The sequence below is a fragment of the Schistocerca cancellata genome, chromosome 2 (assembly GCF_023864275.1).
Source record: "Schistocerca cancellata isolate TAMUIC-IGC-003103 chromosome 2, iqSchCanc2.1, whole genome shotgun sequence".
Taxonomy (NCBI): Eukaryota; Metazoa; Arthropoda; class Insecta; order Orthoptera; family Acrididae; genus Schistocerca; species Schistocerca cancellata.
The window spans coordinates 1,117,936,334-1,117,958,085 of NC_064627.1; the positions used below are offsets into that span (position 1 = coordinate 1,117,936,334).

Genomic DNA, 21,752 nt, shown 5'->3' on the forward strand with positions numbered 1-21,752 from the left:
TGTTCTTTCGGGAACAGATACTACCGTCATATATAGTTAAAATTTTATTGTGTTTTCTAAAGATCTAGACAAGCACACTTAACAACTGAAGGAAGTGTTGAAGATGTTGCACACAGCATGTTTAACATTAAGTACTGAAAAATGTCACTTTGTATCAATAGAGGTAAACTATCTAGGTCATGTGATTACCAATATGCTGTAAAGACTGATCCGGGATTGATATTTGTTGCCCTTGATTCTTTACAGCTGCAGACAACGAAACAGTTGCAATCGTCTGTAGGACTGTGTCTGTATTATAGAGAATTCATCAAAGTGTTCATGAATTTGTTAGATTGTTGACTATTTTGTTGAAAGAAGTGTGAACTTACGGTGGTCAACTGACAATCAGGTTACATTCGAGAAACAGAATGAGGAACTAACGATTAGCCAGGTATTAATACTTCCAGGTTACAAGAAGAATTTATCTCATCCTCTGACACAGGCAGTCTGGTGAATGGCTGTGTTGCATATCAGGTTACAGACAGGAAAGAATACCCAGCAATATATGTGTCGAGAAGATTGAATAAAGCTGAACAGAATTACTGAACCACAGAGAACAGAATGTTGTGTGTCATTTATGGCACTACCCATTTTCATTGTTACCTCTCTGTTAGGAAATTCAAAGTTCTGATGGACAATGCAGCAATAAGTGGATACTAGGTCTGAAAAATCTTACAAGTAGATTAGTCCATTGGGCATTAAAGTAGAGGGAATTCGATTAAAAGATAGTACAAAAACACAGCAGGGAACGTAACAATAGCAATGGCTTCAGCAAACAGATTGAGGTCACATAAGCACTTTGCAGGGGACTGGCTGAGTGGCAAAAAGCACAGACTGCGGACGTGTGCTGCCAGTTATTTAGGATACTGCAGCTGCATTTACTGGCATATAAGGGGCTTTTGTGAAGGGTGACAAAGCATAGGTTACGTGTTACGGTACCTGCAGTTTTGAAAGACGAAATAATGAGAGAAGTACACAACCATATATTAGCATGTCATGGAGAATGAAGGGAAACTGATCACTGAATTCCTGAAGAATTCTGTTGGAGGCTGAAGAGGAAGTAAATCGACCTATTTACACTGCGTGCACAATGTGCTGGTCTCAGGTATCAAAGAGTACCATTGCAATGTCCAGCGGTATCCAAGTCATTTGAAATGATGGGAGAGACATTTTGGGTCCAATCAACTAACACCAACAGGTAACCGTTACTTGTGAAACATAAAATAGCACTTTCCACATTATCTCGCAATAATTACAATCCCAAATTAACAAGCGAGCACAGTGGCACATGCTATGATGAAGAATTAGTTATTAAAGTTTGGCATTCTCGACACAATAATTACAGATCGAGGCACCAACTTAATATCCGAGTTGATTAAGTAGCAGATCCAGAAGTTCAGAACTAGCCGTTTCTGGAAGAACAGGACATCTCCACTGTACTTGAGTGAACAGCCATCATAATGACTGGCACATTTACCTACCTTACGCAACAATTGTGCATAATTCTTCACGTTAGAAATCTTACAGCGCAAGGGAAATGTGCAACAACAGATGTATTTAATAACATCTTGAACTTCGGTCAAGTAAGATTACAAACAAGGTTATTCTGAAGACGTTAACAGCGGTGATGCAAGAAGAGTGATGGGTTGAGGAAATCCTGAATTTTATCTGGCGGGAATGTACAACGACTGCAGACGACACTTCATGACGCAGCACAGCAAAAAAAAAAAAAAAGGTCCGCTTGGTTTTTCCGGTTTCTCGGTATAGCTATCAGGATATACGAGCGTCATATCTGCTGGTGAATTGTTACATTACTTTCCGTTTGCTGCCTTTTACGGTGCTGAGATGTTATATATTTCATTTCACTTTGCATCATTAGAGCAAGAATACTCAGTCGAGTTAAATATGAAATACTTCTCTAGTATTCGATTAGCTACTAACATTACGATCCTGGATTCGGTCTCTTCCATTAAATATCTAGTGTGAATATAAAGGAGCCGTGAAATGAGGAACTAATTAAAAAATCAGTTATGGATGTAATATTTTGTTGAGAGAATACTGGCGCAGACAACACTCTTGTCCTCCAATTGTTAATTATTAGTTTGATGTTCTCAATAATTCCGTATGAAGAGCAAATTGAGAGGAATCAATAGCAGAGTTGCTAGTGCTGCAACCAATCGATTTATTTAAGATGGTTCAAGTTTATGGCGATGCTAGGGGAAATTATGTAGGTGCAAAGAAGGGTAAATGTTGTTTCATACGTATAGATGATGGCAAAAATATAAAAGAGAAATAACTCCGTATCCTCCGGCGTGTATTTGCTGTGCGATCCGTAAGAGGAAGATAAGGTGGGTAGGGCGTATGCAGAGGCGTACACTCATTTATGTTTGGCCCGTCCGACCAGACATCAAAATGCAAGACAAAAAAATTCGTAGTAATTACCTGACATTGTCAGTGTTTAGGAGGCGTTCTTAAATTATAGTGTAGCAGTTATTTGCCAAAATCGTAAGGATTGATGCTTTGATTACCAGTATCGATTAGTTAAATGATCACACAATGGAAAGTAGTGTCTAAATCGACTACTGAAGCAAGTCGCTTTGCCACAATCGTGTTTCCTATTCAGAAGTAAAAAATTGAGGTTTGAAATAATGAACACGATTGTTACAAAATCGTCTTGCTTCACTAGTCGATGGAGACACTAATCTCTATTAGATGATCTGAAGATGGCCATTTAACAGGTCGAAACTAGTAATCATTATATCTATCCTTACGATCTTAGCAAATAAAAAGATTTCTAAAGAAGACTGCAACACTGTAATTCATCGATTCGAGTGCTGCTTGCGAAGCATTAGACGATCCGCCGAGGACTGCTGAAGCACCTTGGCGGTCCTGGGTTCATTCCCAGCTGCGAGGAACCGGTACTGGCGGTGTTAGTCTCACCCCAGATTCGAGGAAGTGTTGAGTGTGGTGCCTCTTAGAGGCTTCGGGCTGACTAAGGCGGAGACCATCTCGTCATCTGTTCGGATACATCGCCAGTCGCCAAAGAAACACGAATGGGAGCGACCAGTAATGGCACAAAAATTTGCTGCAGTAAAGTATACAGTGACTCTCAGGACATTTGCATAGACATAGATGTAGGAATCGCCTCTAGTACTTCTGAAGCTAACGTCATATCATTTTCTCGAACCTAAAATGAAAATAGAATGTCTCGATCATTCTCAGTCACCCTTACAACTTCAAATTTCAAAATGTATTTCCCCAATGTGAAACTGCCATTTTATGAATCATAGAACTAAGGCGGAAAGATACAAGGGCGTGCTGAAAAGTAAATCCTCCGAATTTCTTATGTGAATACTCTTAAAGCTTTTGAAATAAAACAAAAGTTGAAAACACCGCTACAGTTGTAATGTTCTTTTATGTAACACGCGACCGGTTTCGGGCTCTTATACGCCCATCTTCAGGTGTCGTAACTTGGTGCTGAGACCTCAAGCGCCGTGGTGGACGTGTACAGGACGCGGTGTGCAGCCAACAAGAGCAGAGGATGGACTTGAGCTTTTTGGGCTGCTTAATGTACTTTTTTCATTCCGGCATAAATATAAGTACTTGAAAAGGGTAAGTCGGTCCGTACTGGAACATCAGACCGAATGGTCGCAAAAAGGAACAAAAATAAATTAAAAGGCGAATGAACTCCTGCTTTTGGAACGCCGTGAAAAAACAATACAGCAAAACGGCAAAATATGTTTGTCGGGCTTTGTTCATTCTGGGTTCAATAGACTTTTATGCGACAAAGTAGCACTGGATGTTCGATAATTAGAAGTGACAACTTGTAATGTCTCTTGCAGCGGTCTCTCCGTGATATTTTCAGAAATTTTATAAATTATATAACTCAGTACATATCTCGAAATATCTCTTCTTATCTTACCGATTATCAATGCAAAGTAGTTTCAAGCCCAATTATTCCTTGGAGCGTCCATTTACTCCATGGAATAGCTTCTCTGCTATCTATGTTTTCTCTTAGGAAAAAGATTAGAGACTTCTTGCGGACGAGTCGTGAAAGAAGGATGTATATGTATGTATTGTTGAGCTAGTCGCCATCTTGATGAGATTCTGTATGAGAAGGAATTTAATACATGAACTAAACTAAAGTAAGTGTGTTCGCGTATTATTTAACGGATTATTATTATTGACAGTGGCTGCTTACTACGCTGTGTTGCACGGGATCAGTGGGGAACGTCTGATTTACACTGGACGAACCTGCCGTTTTGTATGCTCAAGATATCCAGCTACTTCAAATAAATAGGCTAACACGGTCTTACCAGCAGATCTCCTGTCTTCCACATGTGATCACCGAAAGTTAATAATTATTACAAATGTTTCCAGGAGATCGACTGACAATTTTCGTCGCACCGAGACTTCGAAATTGCTTCACTGCCTTATGGAATATAAGTTAAGCTTAATTTAATCAGGATAAAACAGTATTGAACTATGTGAATGTGATAAGCCTGCTTTGTCAATGAAAATTCCCTTAATATACGCATGTTTTTACTATCCTGATCAGTGAAGCTAAATCAGGCCGGTGTGAGAGAGGTTTTTAAATTTTTGATCCCATACAAAATATATTAAAAACTGCAAGCACTTTTTTCCTGAGAACATTGGCCTTAACGAATAAATGATACTTGTCGAAATGCATTTAAGAGCAACTGAAAATGCTTAAACTAAACAATAGAAAGGACAAACGAAGAATATAGGATCCACTGACGTACGTTCGTAACGTTACGGTTCCATAATGGGTGCGACACAATATTGTGACCATGATTAATTGTGACAATACATCAACGTCAACGGAAACAGGCTGTGAGCGGTGAGGGGGGGGGGGGGGAGGTAACTGGATGAGTGATGAGGCGCCGAGTACTGAGAAGAACAGTCCTAGCTGGATCTGTGCAGAATTAGTCCCGGGTTGCTGACGCCGATAGCTGTACGATAACGAATAAATGTGCTCGGGATCAGTTACTGGCCTGGCCACTGACATGGTACACTCAAGACATAATCGCAGACGTGCGGGCGGAACGTAATGCACGTTAATTTTTGTATGCAGAGATGGTCACCATTAACATACATCGGCTGTTGTAATAGGCCTCGTGCCAATTGTTTCGAAAGGCTCAAATGAAGAGGTAAGGCAGTTATCGTCGACGTCTGGATCATTACGAATGCGGTATTGGTTTAACTAAACTTAGAGGCCTAGTGGAAGGAACCATGCCTACATTCAAGAGATTTAATCGAACTTTGAAAGCCGGCCGCGGTGGCCGTGCGGTTCTGGCGCTGCAGTCCGGAACCGCGGGACTGCTACGGTCGCAGGTTCGAATCCTGCCTCGGACCAGAGTTTCTCTTTTTGAGATTTGGCACTTCCTGTTCATTCATTAGCCCTAGTGCCACACCACGCCTGAATTCCAGCAGTGGCAGTGCCCCATGTAGATCACTGAAAATGACGTAAGCATTGACAAAAACAATTTCTATTGCTCCCCAGAAGAGACGGTGCCATCATTTCTTTGATCGCTTGTCAAGACCATAAGTTGAACGTAATCTGTCTGCATGATCCACACCACCCATGTTTTTATTGTAATCACATACAATAACTGGACATGGTATAGTCATACTAGTTCCATCTTTCTGTTTTCTTTTCACTACGCTCTGTTCAGTGCCATGGAAGTTTGACGCAAAATACACTACTTTATTTTCCTTCCATTGAAATACTGTTAGGTCTAAAGATGACTCTCTGTGATTTGATTTAGACATTTTTCTTTAGGTAAATTCCCTGGCAAACCTTTCCTGTTTGTTCTAATTGTTCCACAGGCAAATGTATTTACGGATTTCTGTGTGAGAAAAAGTGGACAGAATAACTAGTGAGAGGTAACGCATTGTTGCTACAATAAAGTGTTCGCACAACCTGACGGTACTAATAAGTTCGTCTTATATTTTCCACTTTATCTCATTCACTTGTAACGTAATGCTTCAAACTATTATAAAAAGACAAAGAAGGTAAGTACGTACAATGGAAAACTCAACGGAAGTTTCAATAAATTGCGCACAAATTCAGGCAACACCATGGAAACAAGCACATACAATCTTCTGTTTTCACAGCAGCGCGCGAAAAACAATTTCAAGCTCTGACCGCCAGAGAGGTCTATGTATTGCACAATAACATCTATGAAACAGTAGAGCAGAGTTACTGTTACGTACCGACAGGCTCACAGATCACGAAACTGCACCACGAGAAAATAATGAGAGTCAAAACTTACTGGTACTTTTAAGTACCGTCAGGCAACAAAGGGTTAAGTAGTTCTAAGTTCTAGGGGACTTATGACCTAAGATGTTGAGTCCCATAGTGCTCAGAGCCATTTGAACTATTTTTTTGAACTTTGAAAAACACATACGGGGATCGAGAGACGGGTATCTGAACTTCGTTCGTTCCAAATTGTAGTCTAGCGACTTGACTTTGAACTCAGCGTGCTCAGTGCTCAGTTATATGCATGACACAGAGATATCAAAATTTTTAGAAGTTCTCCTACCACCGTTGACTATCTCCTACTTGGTATACTCAGCGACTTGGAGTCTTCAGGCTCTATTAAAAGATGAGCTGGCTGACTGGCAAACACCTTAGAAATTTTTTGAACATCTTGAAAATCCAGTCAACATACGTGTGGCAACGATAGTAAAATTGAAATTTGATGGAATTAATTCCCAACTCGAGTTCCTTCTTTCTATCGAGCTTTGAGTCTTTTTGAATTATTGGAATTTGGGAGACTTCACCATTTACGCCAACAGTTCATATTACTGTGCAATGAGCAGCGACGACAGGCTTGAATGGACTATTGTCGAGCAGTTGTGGCTAACGGACCAAGAGATGGCCGAACCGGTTGTAGGGTCTTCTTGTCTGGGTTTGCAGTGAAGCTTTTGAGCTTGGTGCTCGTATAGCCAGTCACTCTACAAATCGTAAAAGCATCTAACGAATCTCTAATATAACGTCTCTAATTTGAGTGAGAACGCCCAGAACAAAAGTCTTAGCGGGAACTGAACAGAGTCGACGGAAGACAATTTACTTATTATGTTTCAGTTAGTCTTAAACAGGTTTTTCTCTAGCATCTCGGTCGTTCTGATTGTTCAATTAGTGGATTTAGTTCTGTCGGTCCTTGCATTCATTTTTGCACCTGGGGACTTCCGTTAACTGCTGTTAACTCAATATTAATGTGGTGTCACCGCCAGACACCACACTTGCTAGGTGGTAGCCTTTAAATCGGCCGCGGTCCGTTAGTATACGTCGGACCCGCGTGTCGCCACTATCAGTGATTGCAGACCGAGCGCCGCCACACGGCAGGTCTCGAGAGACTTCCTAGCACTCGACCCAGTTGTACAACCGACTTTGCTAGCGATGGTTCACTGACAAAATATGCTCTCATTTGCCGAGACGATAGTTAGCATAGCCTCAGCTACGTCATTTACTACGACCTAGCAAGGCGCCATTACCAGTTACTATTGATGCTGTAAAACATGTACCGTCAAGAGCGACGTTCACCATTTATGGATTAAAGTTAAGTATTCCACCAGCTACGTCAGTTTTTTCTACAGTCTAATTTCCTTGTCCTGTTCCAGACCTCACGCCAGCCTGCGTGAGCTAAAACGCGTGCCTTTCGGCTTCCTCTAGTATACCGGGTTGGCTCTCTTGCCAACCCACAACAATTATCATCTCCATTTCTGAAATAAGGGCCCTCTGTCCAATTCTTGCTATTGTGTGTGAGATACTGACCCTCGGCGTCATAAACGTTTGCAACCTTCGCTGTGCCAAATTTATCCGTTCTATCTGCGTGATCAGCACACTGATACCTTGTAGAGAGTCATCACGGTTCTGATCAGTGCTTCCATCCATCACAGAAATAACAGTAACCAGGTGTTTGGTTTTTCATCTCACATGCCAGATCGCCATTGTGTTAGCGACATACAATACTGGCCATTAAAATTGCTACACCACGAAGATGACGTGCTACAGACGCGACATTTAACCGACAGGAAGAAGATGCTGTGATATGCAAATGATTAGTTTTTCAGAGCATTCACATAAAGTTGGCGCCGGTGGTGACACCTACAAGCGATTTCTCATACACAAACAGCAGTTGACCAGCGTTGCCTGGTGAAACGTTGTTGTGATGCCTCGTGCAAGGAGGAGAAATTCGTACCATCACGTAACCGACTTTGATAAAGGTCGGATTGTAGCCTATCGAGATTGCGGTTTATCGTATCGCGACATTGCTGCTCGCGTTGGTCGAGATCCAATGACTATTAGCAGAATATGGAATCGGTGGGTCCCGGAGGGTAATACGGAACGCCGTGCTCGATCCCAACGGCTTCGTATCACTAGTAGTCCAGATGACAGGCACTACCGAGCGAGGTGGCGCAGTGGTTAGACACTGGACTCGCATTCGGAAGGACGACGGTTCAATCCCGCGTCCGGCCATCCTGATTTAGGTTTTCCGTGATTTCCCTAAATCACTCCAGGCAAATGCCGGGATGGTTCCTTTCAAAGGGCACGGCCGACTTCCTTCCCCATCCTTCCCTAATTCGATGAGACCGATGACCTCGCTGTCTGGTCTCCTTCCCCAAAAACAACCAACCAACAACCAGATGACAGGCATCTTATCCTCATGGATGTAACGCATCGCGCAGACACGTCTCGATACCTGAGTCAACAGATGGGGACGTTGCCAAGACAACAAACATCTGCACGAACAGTTCGACTACGTTTGCAGCAGCATGCACTATCAGCCCGGAGACCATGGCTGCGGTTACCGTTGACGCTGCTTCCCTTGCCATCAGCGTGTGCAGCGCGGGAAGGACTTCTTAGATGCCTTATACAGGGCTATTACAAATGATTGAAGCGATTTCATAAATTCACTGTAGTTTCATTCATTGACATATTGTCACGACACACTACAAATACGTAGAAAAACTCATAAAGTTTTGTTCGGCTGAAGCCGCACTACAGGTTTCTGCCGCCAGAGCGCTCGAGAGCGCAGTGAGACAAAATGGCGACAGTAGCGGAGAAAGCGTATGTCGTGCTTGAAATGCACTCACATCAGTCAGTCATAACAGTCATAACGGACATAACATAACGAAGTTCAAGATCCACCAACTGCTAACTCCATTCGGCGATGGTATGCGTAGTTTAAAGCTTCTGGATGCCTCTGTAAGGGGAAATCAACGGGTCGACCTGCAGTGAGCGAAGAAACGGTTGAACGCGTGCGGGCAAGTTTCACGCGTAGCCCGCGGAAGTCGACGAATAAAGCAAGCAGGGAGCTAAACGTACCACAGCCGACGGTTTGGAAAATCTTACGGAAAAGGCTAAAGCAGAAGCCTTACCGTTTACAATTGCTACAAGCCCTGACACCCGATGACAAAGTAAAACGCTTTGAATTTTCGGCGCGGTTGCAACAGCTCATGGAAGAGGATGCGTTCAGTGCGAAACTTGTTTTCAGTGATGAAGCAACATTTTTTCTTAATGGTGAAGTGAACAGACACGATATGCGAATCTGGGCGGTAGAGAATCCTGACGCATTCGTGCAGCAAATTCGCAATTCACCAAAAGTTAACGTGTTTTGTGCAATCTCACGGTTTAAAGTTTACGGCCCCTTTTTCTTCTGCGAAAAAAACGTTACAGGACACGTGTATCTGGACATGCTGGAAAATTGGTTCATGCCACAACTGGAGACCGACAACGCCGACTTCATCTTTCAACAGGATGGTGCTCCACCGTACTTTCATCATGATGTTCGGCATTTCGTAAACAGGAGATTGGAAAACCGATGGATCGGTCGTGGTGGAGATCATGATCAGCAATTCATGTCATGGCATCCACGCTCTCCCGACTTAACCCCATGCGATTTCTTTCTGTGGGGTTATGTGAAAGATTCAGTGTTTAAACCTCCTCTACCAAGAAACGTGCCAGAACTGCGACCCCGGATCAACGATGCTTTCGAACTCATTGATGGGGACATGCTGCGCCGAGTGTGGGAGGAACTTGATTATCGGCTTGATGTCTGCCGAATCACTAAAGGGGCACATATCGAACATTTGTGAATGCCTAAAAAAACTTTTTGAGTTTTTGTATGTGTGTGCAAAGCATTGTGAAAATATCTCAAATAATAAAGTTATTGTATAGCTGTGAAATCGCTTCAATCATTTGTAATAACCCTGTACATCAGATGATTGCTCTAAGATCGTCTTGGCAGTCCCTACAAAAGCGAAACGTAGGGAGCTGTAGTATACGCAGTCAGTCCAAAAAGTTTGAGACTGGATTTATAAGAGACAGAAGATAAGATGGTGGTTTAATGCTTCAGGTGTTATACTTAGTCTCCTGCTACTTGGGTGTAACGCATACAGAATGTTCATACAACCACATGTAACTGTCAGAGAAGTTTTGTTAAATTCGCGCGTCACCTTCACACCTCCTCCGGTCGCGGCGAACCGTCAGTGACCCATTATTTTTTTGTTTCGTGGTAGGATCGTATAGACAAGATCAGGTCTCGTCACCTGTGACGATTTTTTTCTAGAAAAGGACTGTCCGCGTTTTTAATTTCAATCAAGATGCGGCAGGCGCCCGCGTGTCCTTGTCTTTGTTTCGGAGTTAACGTACGCGTGACAGACTTTCAACACACTTTTCTTTGCTTCAAAATATTCTGGAGAATGTCTATAACATTTGATTTAGACATGACCAGTTCGGTGCTTAGTTGCGATTTGTGGCACAACAACGATAACACAGTACGGTCGCACTTCCGCTGCTTATCACTGTCTTATTCCTAAAATGGTATACTCCAATATGAATTCATTGATCACAATTGTGACTCATCGCCATTGTAGTTATAGGATATTATCTTCCTCAGTTTTGCGAATTGCATAATTTTACATTGTTCATTGTTGCCAGAGTTTGTGTAAGATGAGATTTACTCAGTGTCATCCGCGAAACTAACTGTAAGTAACAGCGTCTGCAAATCATACTCCTACATACTGCACAAGCTACCCTACGTTGTGTGGCAGAGTGTACTTCTGTGACGACTATCTTCACTTCACTTTCGCATTCATGTCTCACGCGTTGGAAGAATGATTTTCTCGTCATCATCATTTCACGCGACGTACGTGGACGGAAGTAATATACTTACCAACTGTTCTTTCAACATGCGGTCTTGAAATTTCATCAGCAAACTTCTCTGTGATACACAAAGCCTCTCTTGTAGCGCCTTTTCCTGGACTTTGTAGAGCATCTCCATTAAGCTCTTGCGCAGACTAAGCTATCCCATAACGAAACGCGCCATTTCTTTCGTGAATAAATTACGTTTCCTAACTGTTCTTTCCTACAATTAGTTTTATATGGTCGCTCCACTTCAGGTCGCTCCGGATGGTTACTCCTCGATACTTTACGGTAGGTAGTGTTTCCAGTGATTTGTCATCAGTAGTGCAATCGAGTAGTAGTGGTTCTCTTGGTCGACTATTCGCTTATACACTGAAGCGCCAAACAAATTGGTATAGGCATGCGTATTCAAACATAGAGATATGTAAAGAGGCAGAATATGACGTTGCAGTCGGCAACGCCTATACAAGACAACAAGTATCTGGCGCACTTGTTAGTTGCTTACTGCCGCTACAACGGCAGGTTATCAAGATTTAAGTGAGTTTGAACGTGGTGTTATAGTCGGCGCACAAGCGATGGGACACAGCATCTCGTAGGTAGCGATGAAGTGGGGATTTTCCTGTACGACCATTTCATGAGTGTACCGTGAATATCAGGAATCTGTTAAAACATGAAATCTCCGACATCGCTGCGGCTGGAAAAAGATCCTGCAAGAAAGGGACCAGGACGACTGAAGAGAATTGTTCAACGTGGCAGAAGCGCAACTTTTCCGCAAACTACTGTAGATTTCATTTGCAGGGCCATCAACAAGTGTCAGCGTGCGAACCAATCAACGAAACATCATCGATATGGACTTTCGGAGCCGAGTGCCCACTCGTGTACCCTTGATGTCTGCACGACACAAAGCTTTACGCCTCGCCTGGGCCCATCAATACAGACACTGGACTGTTGATGACTAGAAACACGTTGCCTGGTCGGACGATTTTCGTTTCAAATTGTATCGAGTGAAAGTGCGAGGTACCGGGGCTAACAGTGTATTTAACACTTAATTCTTCTAGAATCTTCAAATGGAAATGATGCTCTAAGCCCTCCCTTTTCTAACTCCGACTTTTGCTGTTGCACTTGGATTAAGAAGAATCGCGAACTGACTCTAATCGACCCTGCAAATGGAGTAGAAAAGAGTTTGGCACCTGCAATAATTTAATTTGGTAGAAATTAATTTGATAAATAAGTTTCAGTAACGTGGTGAGAAATGGAAGGGTTGCTCTACCGATCTACAGAATGAAAGTTCTGTCCAAAATAACAATTTGATATATTATGACTAAACTCAAAATAATAAACACAACACATGAAACATTTACAACACGTTAAATTATACTCAAATAAATGCTGTGAAGGTGAAGTTGTCCATAAACCAGCTTGTGGCGTTTATGACCAAGTGGTATGTGGAGCCAATTCCTTGCAACTCAAATCTTAAGACAAACACCCATCCAACCGAACATTAATTGCTGTTCCAGTAGTGAGAACTCAGACAATGAACACCCAAGACAGAACCACGTTAGAAAAGACGGGATTAGGCGCGCTCTGCTGAGCTCTGATTATCACAGAGCAAAATTCCCTAATCTACCGGTGCTGCGGACAAACATTACCAAGCTGTCTTCTTAACTGCAAGGACACGATGTGGCGTACCGGAAGCGATGGCTGGTTGCTTCGACGTCCAGTCGTGGTGATGATAATATCACGAGTATAGCACGAAACAAATTATCCTGGTCTGGTTGATCCAGACTAAAGACTTCCTATCAATACAAATGCGCCTCTGAGGGAGACGAGGAAGGCTCGCCACACAATCACTGACTGTACAGTGATTGATTTTAACAGGCAAAGTCACACAGTAACTCCGATACAGTCAACTTTAGCCAGAACTGCTCATGATGGACAACATAGGCCGCTTGTACGCAGAACGCTCAATTGCCAACTGTACTCGGAAAGTTATGTTGAAGTCGAAACTTCAGCAACTTCGTCAAACAGTTACAATTAAATGAAAGTATATTAAACAGCCAATGGAAGGCAGGCCGTCCAGAGCAGCGAGAGCTCAGTCTTGCAACCTACTCTGACCGAAAGGCGAGAGCCGACTACCACAAGAGCACCCGTACAAGCCGAACACAGAACATTCCCACCCCCATGACAGTGGCCGTGGTTAAACGTTCCAATCAGCAACTCGAAAACCGGCGAAAAAATCCACTCTATTACTGACGCACTACTATTCCACCAAAGGAGATACTTGCCGCCAATTTCTGCGCCGATTTTGCTACGTCACGGAACTATCCCCTGAGCAAGCCAATCACAGTTATGATTTTGCAGAAAACGCGGGAATTTTCCCGCCAATACTGCCTGGGAACACAAATCATTCCCACACCTCGCCGGTAGCCCGCCAGAAAGTGTTTTCACTAAGTTTCTGTGAAGTAACGGAATCTCTAGCCCAGCCGCTCCGTCAGGCCCCTGTGGGCGTGTCGCCCCCGCTCTTATGACAATGTCAACGTCTGGAAAGCATCCACTCGACTCCCTCACACCCGTCAGCTGAACCCTTTCAAGATCAGCAGAACCCGCCTGTCACCGGACCACCCGGGTGACGAGAGACACTGCGTGGGAAGTCCGTGTGTGAAGGAATAGTGACTTTTCACCGCATGCAATTAGAGAGGAAAATCGAATTACTCAGAGTAAGATAGAAATATGAGAGGGGGCTCATGCCACCTCTCAAAAGGACGTGTACGGGTAAGGAGACAACCTCATACCTCATGCATCCGTGGACCCTGCATGACAGCAGGGGACTGTTCAAGAGGGTGGAGGCTTTGTAATGGTGTGTGGAGCGTGCAGGTGGAGTGATATGGGACCCTTGATACGTCTAGATACGACTCTGACAGGTGACACTTAAGCATCCTGTCTGATGATCTGCATCCATTCATGTTCGTTGTGCATTCGGATGGACTTTGGCAATTCCAGGAGGACAATGCGACATTCCACAGGTTCATAATTGCTACAGCGTGACTCCAAGAACACTCTTCTGAGAACGCCTTGCAACGTGCTGTTCAGAAGAGATCTCCAGCCCCTCGTACTCTTACGGATTTATGGACAGCCGTGCAGGATTCATGGTGTCAATTCCTTCCAGCGTACTTCAGACATTAGTCGAGTCCATGCCACGTCGTGCTGCGGCACTTCTGCGTGCCCGTGGGGGCCCTACACGGTATTAGGCAGGTGTACCAGTTTATTTGGCTCTTCAGTGTATATCATATATTTATTTAATCTACGATTCTCAGCAGGTCTTTCTGCATTTCCCTAGTTTTCTGTCGAAGCAGTCCCTCAATAAAGAACAGCAACGTTCACAAATTGCATCATGGAGCCTCCAACGATATGCGTTTCATTAAAGTAAATTGTAGACAGTAGTGTTCTGTTAACACTGCTTAGGGAACTCACGAAATTATCCTTATATATTTCGATTTTGTTCCGTCACCAAGGACTTGTTGAGTTCTGAACCCAGTCACAAATCTAATACGATATTCAGTAAGCTCGTATTCTATTCACCCAACGAGAGGGCAAAACTCTATGGAATACCTTGCGGAAGTCAAGAAAAACTGTATCAACCTCGGCGCACTTGTCTATAATGCTCTGGGTGAACAGAGAGAGTTTTTACAAGATTTGTTTTTCTGGAATCCATGTTAATTCGAAGTATAATACACTACTGACCATTAAAATTGCTACACCAAGAAGAAATGCAGATGATACACGCGCATTCATTGGACAAATATATTATACTAGAACTGACATGTGATTACATTTTCACGCAGTTTGGGTTCATAGATAAATCAGTACCCAGAACAACCACCTCTGGCCTTGATAGGCCTGGGCATTGAGTCAAACAGAGCTTGGATGGCGTGTACAGGTACAGCTGCCCATGCAGCTTCAACACGATACCACAGTTCATCAAGAGTAGTGACTGGCGTATTGTGATGAGCCAGTTGCTCGGCCACCATTGACCAGGCGTTTTCAGTTGGTGAGAGATCTGGAGAATATGCTGGCCTGGGCAGCAGTCGTACATTTTCTGTATCCACAAAGGCCCTTACAGGAACTGCAACATGCGGTCGTGCATTATTCTGCTGAAATGTAGGGTTTCACAGGGGTCGAATGAAGGATAGAGCCACGGGTCGTAACACATCTGAAATGTAGCGTCCACTGTTCAAAGTGCCGTCAATGCGAACAAGAGGTGACCGAGACGAGTAACCAATGGCACCCCATACTTTCATGCCGAGTGATACGCCAGTACGGCGATGACGAATACACGCTTCCAATGTGCGTTCACCGCGATGTCGCCAAACACGGATGGGACCATCACGATGCTGTAAACAGAACCTGGATTCTCCCGAAAAATGACGTTTTGCCATTCGTGCACCCAGGTTCGTCCTTGCGTACACGATCGCAGGCGCTGCTGTCTGTGATGCAGCGTCAAGGGTAACCGCAGCCACGGTTTCGGAGCTCATAGTCCATGCTGCTGCAAACGTCGTCGAACTGTTGGTGCAGATGGTTGTTGTCTTGCAAACGTCCCCATGTGTTGACTCAGGGATCGAGACGGATAAGATGCCTGTCACCTCGACTGCTAGTGATACGAGGCTGTTGGGATCCAGCACGGCGTTTCGTATTACCCTCCTGAACCCACCGATTCCATATTCTGCTAACAGTCATTGGATCTCGACCAACGCGAGCAGCAATGTCGCGGAACGATAAACCGCAATCGCGGTAGGCTACAATCTGACCTTTATCAAAGTCGGAAACGTGATGTTACGTATTTCTCCTCCTTACACGAGGCATCACAACAACATTTCACCAGGCAACGCCGGTCACCTGCTGTTTGCGTATGAGAAATCGGTTGGAAACTTTCCTCATGCCAGCACTTAGTAGATGTAGCCACCAGCGCCAACCTTGTGTGAATGCTTTGAAAAGCTAATCATTTGCACATCACAGCATCTTCTTCCTGTCGGTTAAATTTCGCGTCTGTAGCACGTCATCTTCGTGGTGTAGCAATTTTAATGGCCAGTAGTGTATTAATGGAACACCGTAATTTACTTTTGTTGAGTATAACTCTGTGCCCTGGATAGCGCGCTGTGTTCTGCCCGTGAATAACTCCTTACTCCTGTTACGAACTTGTTGAGGTGCCGCAGACGAGCAGCTACCGGCTGGCCTGGGTGAGCCGCAGCCACGGCTCTTGGACTGCCCCCGCCTGCAGCAGCTCACACAGGCAGAGGCAGAGGCAGAGCGAGGCGGCGCGCCTTCTCGGCGGCGGCCGCAGCGCCGCGACAAAACACAGGAAGCGGCTCGTTGCGGGCGGCGCAAATCTTGCGTGCCCGCTGCCGCTACTCGCCTCACCGCCGCCTAATCCCTAATGGCTGCTCCACGTACACAGGTCCCTCTCACTCTGATACTCAAATCGGAAAAGAAAGATTAACACTCGTTAGCTTTGCTCTCAAGTGTTTTGCGATTTTTTTTTTTCCCCCACGAAAGACCTAAGTCGAAACACGGGGCCGTAGATCAGACGACACTTCCTCACTGAATTTATGACATGTTTCGAAGACCTAGCCATGACTAAAGTGTTAAACGATGTGTGTGTCACATATGGAAATGGCGAAATACTCTCAGGCTCCACTCTCGTGGACCACTTTAAATGTGCGTGAATTCCTAAGGGACCAAACTGGTGAGGTCATCGGTCCCTAGACTTACACACTACTTATTAACTTACGCAACACACACACCCATGCCCGACGGAGGACTCTAACCTCCTGCAGGACCCACGCCCGGGTTCCCGGGTTCGATTCCCGGCGGGGTCAGGGATTTTCTCTGCCTCGTGATGACTGGGTGTTGTGTGCTGTCCTTAGGTTAGTTAGGTTTAAGTAGTTCTAAGTTCTAGGGGGCTGATGACCATAGATGTTAAGTCCCATAGTGCTCAGAGCCATTTTTGAACCTCCTGCAGGAGGGGCCGCACCTTCCGTGACATGACGCATCAAACCGAGCGGCCACTGCGAGCGGCCCTCGTTAAATATACAACAGTATTCGTCAGCGACGAGCGCATTAACTGTTGCTCAAAAGGTTTAAATGTATGTGATATCTTATGGGACTTAACTGCTAAGGTCAGCAGTCCCTAAGCTTACACACTACTTAACCTAAATTATCCTAAGGACAAACACACACACCCATGCCCGAGGGAGGACTCGAACCTCCGCCGGGACCAGCCGCACAGTCCGTGACTGCAGCGCCTTAGACCGCTTTTTTTTCCATTTTGTTTGGTATTGTTCGTTGCGTTTGGTCTGGACGGATGTCACAAGACATCCGTTCAAGCTGATCGTTGATTCCTTTACTCAGTTTTTTATTACAAAGGGCGAGCAGCCCTCTGACCGAACACGCTGAGCTACCGTGCCGGCAGACCGCTCGGCTAATCCCGCGCGGCTAACCATTGTAAATCAGGGAGATGCTAGATAGATTCATTGGTTGAACCCTAAGGAAATGTGACTCTCACCATGAGGTGGCTTCCAAAGCAATCTTTCGACCGACTGAACACTGCTTAAATCTTTACTAAAATAGATTAAAAGGTGGGATAAATAAGAATCAAATGGGAGAAACACGTTTTGTTAGAGGTTTCTGTAGCAAGAGAGATAATTTCGAGAACGTACTATCGAATTAGAGCGGAGAAAGCTGTTAGTCTCGTTCACATACATTTGGCGAAATGGCTATGACGGTAAAACCAGACATTCCATGTCATCTGCGGGCTTACCGACAGTCTTTCTTCCCGCTCACCATTCGCGAAAGTAGAAGGAAAAGGTGAAGTGATAGTGGCACTTCTTAGGGGCTGTCGGAGTGTAGATACAGACGGACGTATGAAATGTTATGCGCAACACAAGAATTGAAACACATGTAAGTAGGCTGTTTATGTTTTCTTTATGTACGTAGGCTGTTTATGTTTTCTTATTGGCAACGTTACGTAGCGCTCTATATGAAAATCACTGGCTGTGCTGTGTGCAGTCTGTGGCTAGTTTGCATTGTTGTCTGCCATTGTAGTGTTGGGCAGCGGCAGCTGGATGTGAACAGCGCGTAGCCTTGCGCAGTTGGAGGTGAGCCGCCAGCAGTGGTGGATGTGGGGAGAGAAATGGCGGAGTTTTGATATTTGTAAGAATGGATGTTATGAACTGCTATATATATTATGACTATTAAGGTAAATACAATGTTTGTTCTCTATTAAAATCTTTCATTTGCTAACTATGCCTACTAGTAGTTAGTGCCTTCCGTCGTTTGAATCTGTTATTTAGCTGGCAGTAGTGGCGCTCGCTGTATTGCAGTAGTTCGAGTAACGGAGATTTTTGGTGAGGTAAGTAATTTGTGAAAGGTATAGATTAATGTTAGTCAGGGCCATTCTTTTGTAGGGATTTTTGAAAGTCAGATAGCGTTGTGCTAAAAAAAAAAAAATATTGTGTGTCAGTTTAAGCACAGTCATGTATAATTTATCAAAGGGGACGTTTCACACATCATATATTTTTTCTATTCTTTATATGTCGCACTTAATAAATGGTGTTCCTCTTTTAATTATCCGAGAGTAAAACTTTACAGTGTTGTTGTTGTTGTGGTCTTCAGTCCTCAGACTGGTTTGATGGAGCTCTCCATGCTACTCTATCCTGTGCAAGCTTGCTCCTTCATCTCCCAGTACCTACTGCAGCCTACATCCTTCTGAATCTGCTTAGTGTGTTCATCTCTTGGTCTCCCTCTACGATTTTTACCCTCCACGCTGCCCTCCAATACTAAATTGGTGATACCTTGATGCCTCAGAACATGTCCTACCAACCGATCCCTTCTTCTAGTCAAGTTGTGCCACAAATTCCTCTTCTCCCCAATTCTGTTCAATACTTCCTCATTAGTTATGTGATCTACCCATCTAATCTTTAGCATTCTCCTGTAGCAACCGATTTCGAAAGCTTCTATTCTCTTCTTGTTCAATCTATTTATCGTCCATGTTTCACTTCCATACAAGGCTACGCTCCATACAAATACTTTCAGAAACGGCTTCCTGACACTTAAATCAATACTCTATGTTAACAAATTTCTCTTTTTCAGAAACACTTTCCTTGCCATTGCCAGTCTACATTTTATATCCTCTCTACTTCGACCATCATCAGTTACTTTGCTCCCCAAATAGCAAAACTTCTTTACTGCTTTAAGTCTCTCATTTCCTAATCCAATTCCCTCAGCATCACCCGACTTAATTCGACTTCATTCCATTATCCATTGAACCCTAAGCAAATGTAATTCTCACCATGAGGTGACTTCCAAAGCAATCGTTCGACCGACTGAGCACTGCTTGAATCTTAGCAAAAAAGATTAAAATTTGGGATAAATAAGAATCAAATGGGAGAAACACTTTTCTTAGAGGTTTGTGTAGCAAGAGAGATATACTGTTGAAATTTCGAGAACGTACCATCGAATTAGAGCCGAGAAAGCTATTACTCTCGTTCACATACATTTGGCGAAATGGCTATCATGGTAAAATCAGACATTCCATCTCATGTACGGGCGTACCGACAGTCTTTCTTCCCGCTCACCATCCCCGAAAGTAGAAGGAAAAGGTGAAGTGATAGTGGCACTTCTTAGGGGCTGTCGGGGTATAGATACAGACGGACGTATGCAATTGTATGCGCAACACAAGAATTGAAACACATCATATTTTTTCTGTTCTTTATATGTGGCACTTAATCAATAGTGTTCCTCTTTTGATTATCTGAGAGTAAGACTTTACAGCGTAATGTGAACCAAATTTATGTGTACGCATGCCTGCATACGTGGACATAGCGATAAACACAAAAAATTACTAACTTCTTTCTTGTGAAAACGTTTAGAAAATACCATTTGTATCTGACCGAGCTACTGTAAGCCTTAATAATTGACTACAACAAAGAGAATTTAATAATTTAATTACAAACCCGAAAGTAGACTTTCGTGCACGGGTGAGGAAACTGTAATTCTCTTTCTAGAAAAGTTGGAACAGTTTTCACGAAAAACGAAACGTGTAACTCCGAAATCATCCGTTACGTGCATTTCAGCTACTGGAGGGTAAAAATAGACAGCTTTACAGTGGAACTCTGTATTTTTCAATCACGTCATATGATTCAGGGGCAACCCACGATGCTTTGTCTTTGGTTCTGAGCCGTGCAGTGGAAGGCAGCAGTGAATGTGAAGGTATTTTTAAAACTTGCGTTTTTCTCCCTACGGGAGATTTATTGCATGTATGATCTATAGAACCATGACATCTTGTAAATGAAAGATGAAAGCGTAAAGCTCTAAGGGAGTAACAATGGCTGCAGCACATGGCACATGTCAAAAGGAAAGATGACGTCAGAAAAACACGTCCTGCGCAGAGATAACCATTCACCGCTCTCAAGGACGGGTGTCTGTAAGACGGCAGCGCGGTGTTGTTAAACCTGTGGTGGGGGAAGTGGGCCCGCTTCCAGTTAAGTGATGAATAAGGCGAGAACCTTGAACTGCCGCGGCGGAAGCGACTGTAAAGGTTCGCCGTCGGGGAGGTCTGGTCAGCAAGTTATGGAGCATTTCGCCGAAGTGTAGGAATGGAATGGAATCCTGTCCGTTCAGAAATACTAACACGGCAAAACAAGCCGACATGGCTTAGGTAAGGATTTCAGTGTGTGAACATTAAAATTTTGCTGCTCAAATTGCTGAAGAGGAACGTTCCTTACCAATATTTTGAATATCTTCGAAGAAAGTACCAACTGAATTATATTACCTCACAGCACCCTCAGTGAAGAGATTGAACTAACTAACTATGCATTTTTTAAAAATTTTATCCATTGTTTTTCAGTGTTTCGTCCGCGACTGTTTTACTTTCGTAAAATTAAGGACAAACCGCCTTCAGTCACAAGTTGCGTTTATTTACTGCACCATGCATTTCGAGCCCTGGAGGCTGATCTTCAGGTGTTTTTTAGTGATTTACATCAGGTTTTTTCGTTGTGTACATTTCTAAGAAACTTTCAAAAACTACTCTTTCATAGGGTACAAAAATGTAATACGCCAGTTGCTAACACAAATATATGTCTTCTTGGTTCTGTTAAACTGTGTATGCAACGTATGTTACATACAAGCAACAAAAGAGACAAAAGAGAAATTCATAATTTTTAAGAGCCACCACGTTTTGTTATTTCTGCTGCAAATTGCATTACTTATTTGTTATTGGCGAAAACATATCGATCTTAATGCCATATTTTTCAACTCATCTCTGACACCTAAAGTAAACAATGTATGATCTACTAAAGACACTGCTACACTACGCTTGTCCGTCCTCTTTTTGTGGGTGTGGGATCCTTAGCATATAGGATTATTGAAGTACACTGAGAAAGTTCAAAGAAGGGCAGCACCTTTTGTATTTTAGAGAATAGGGGGGAGAGTGTCACGGACATAATACAGGATATGGGATGGACATCGTTAAAACAAAGTTGTTTCG

The 21,752-nt window shown here is 43.6% G+C and overlaps 1 protein-coding gene across 5 annotated transcripts in view; it reads right to left on the reverse strand.

Annotated features, from left to right (window-relative positions):
* Nucleotides 1-21,752, reverse strand: part of LOC126163160 (inward rectifier potassium channel 4-like) — a 717,192-nt gene that overhangs the window by 191,478 nt on the left and 503,962 nt on the right. The gene's annotated exons all lie outside the window — the stretch shown is intronic.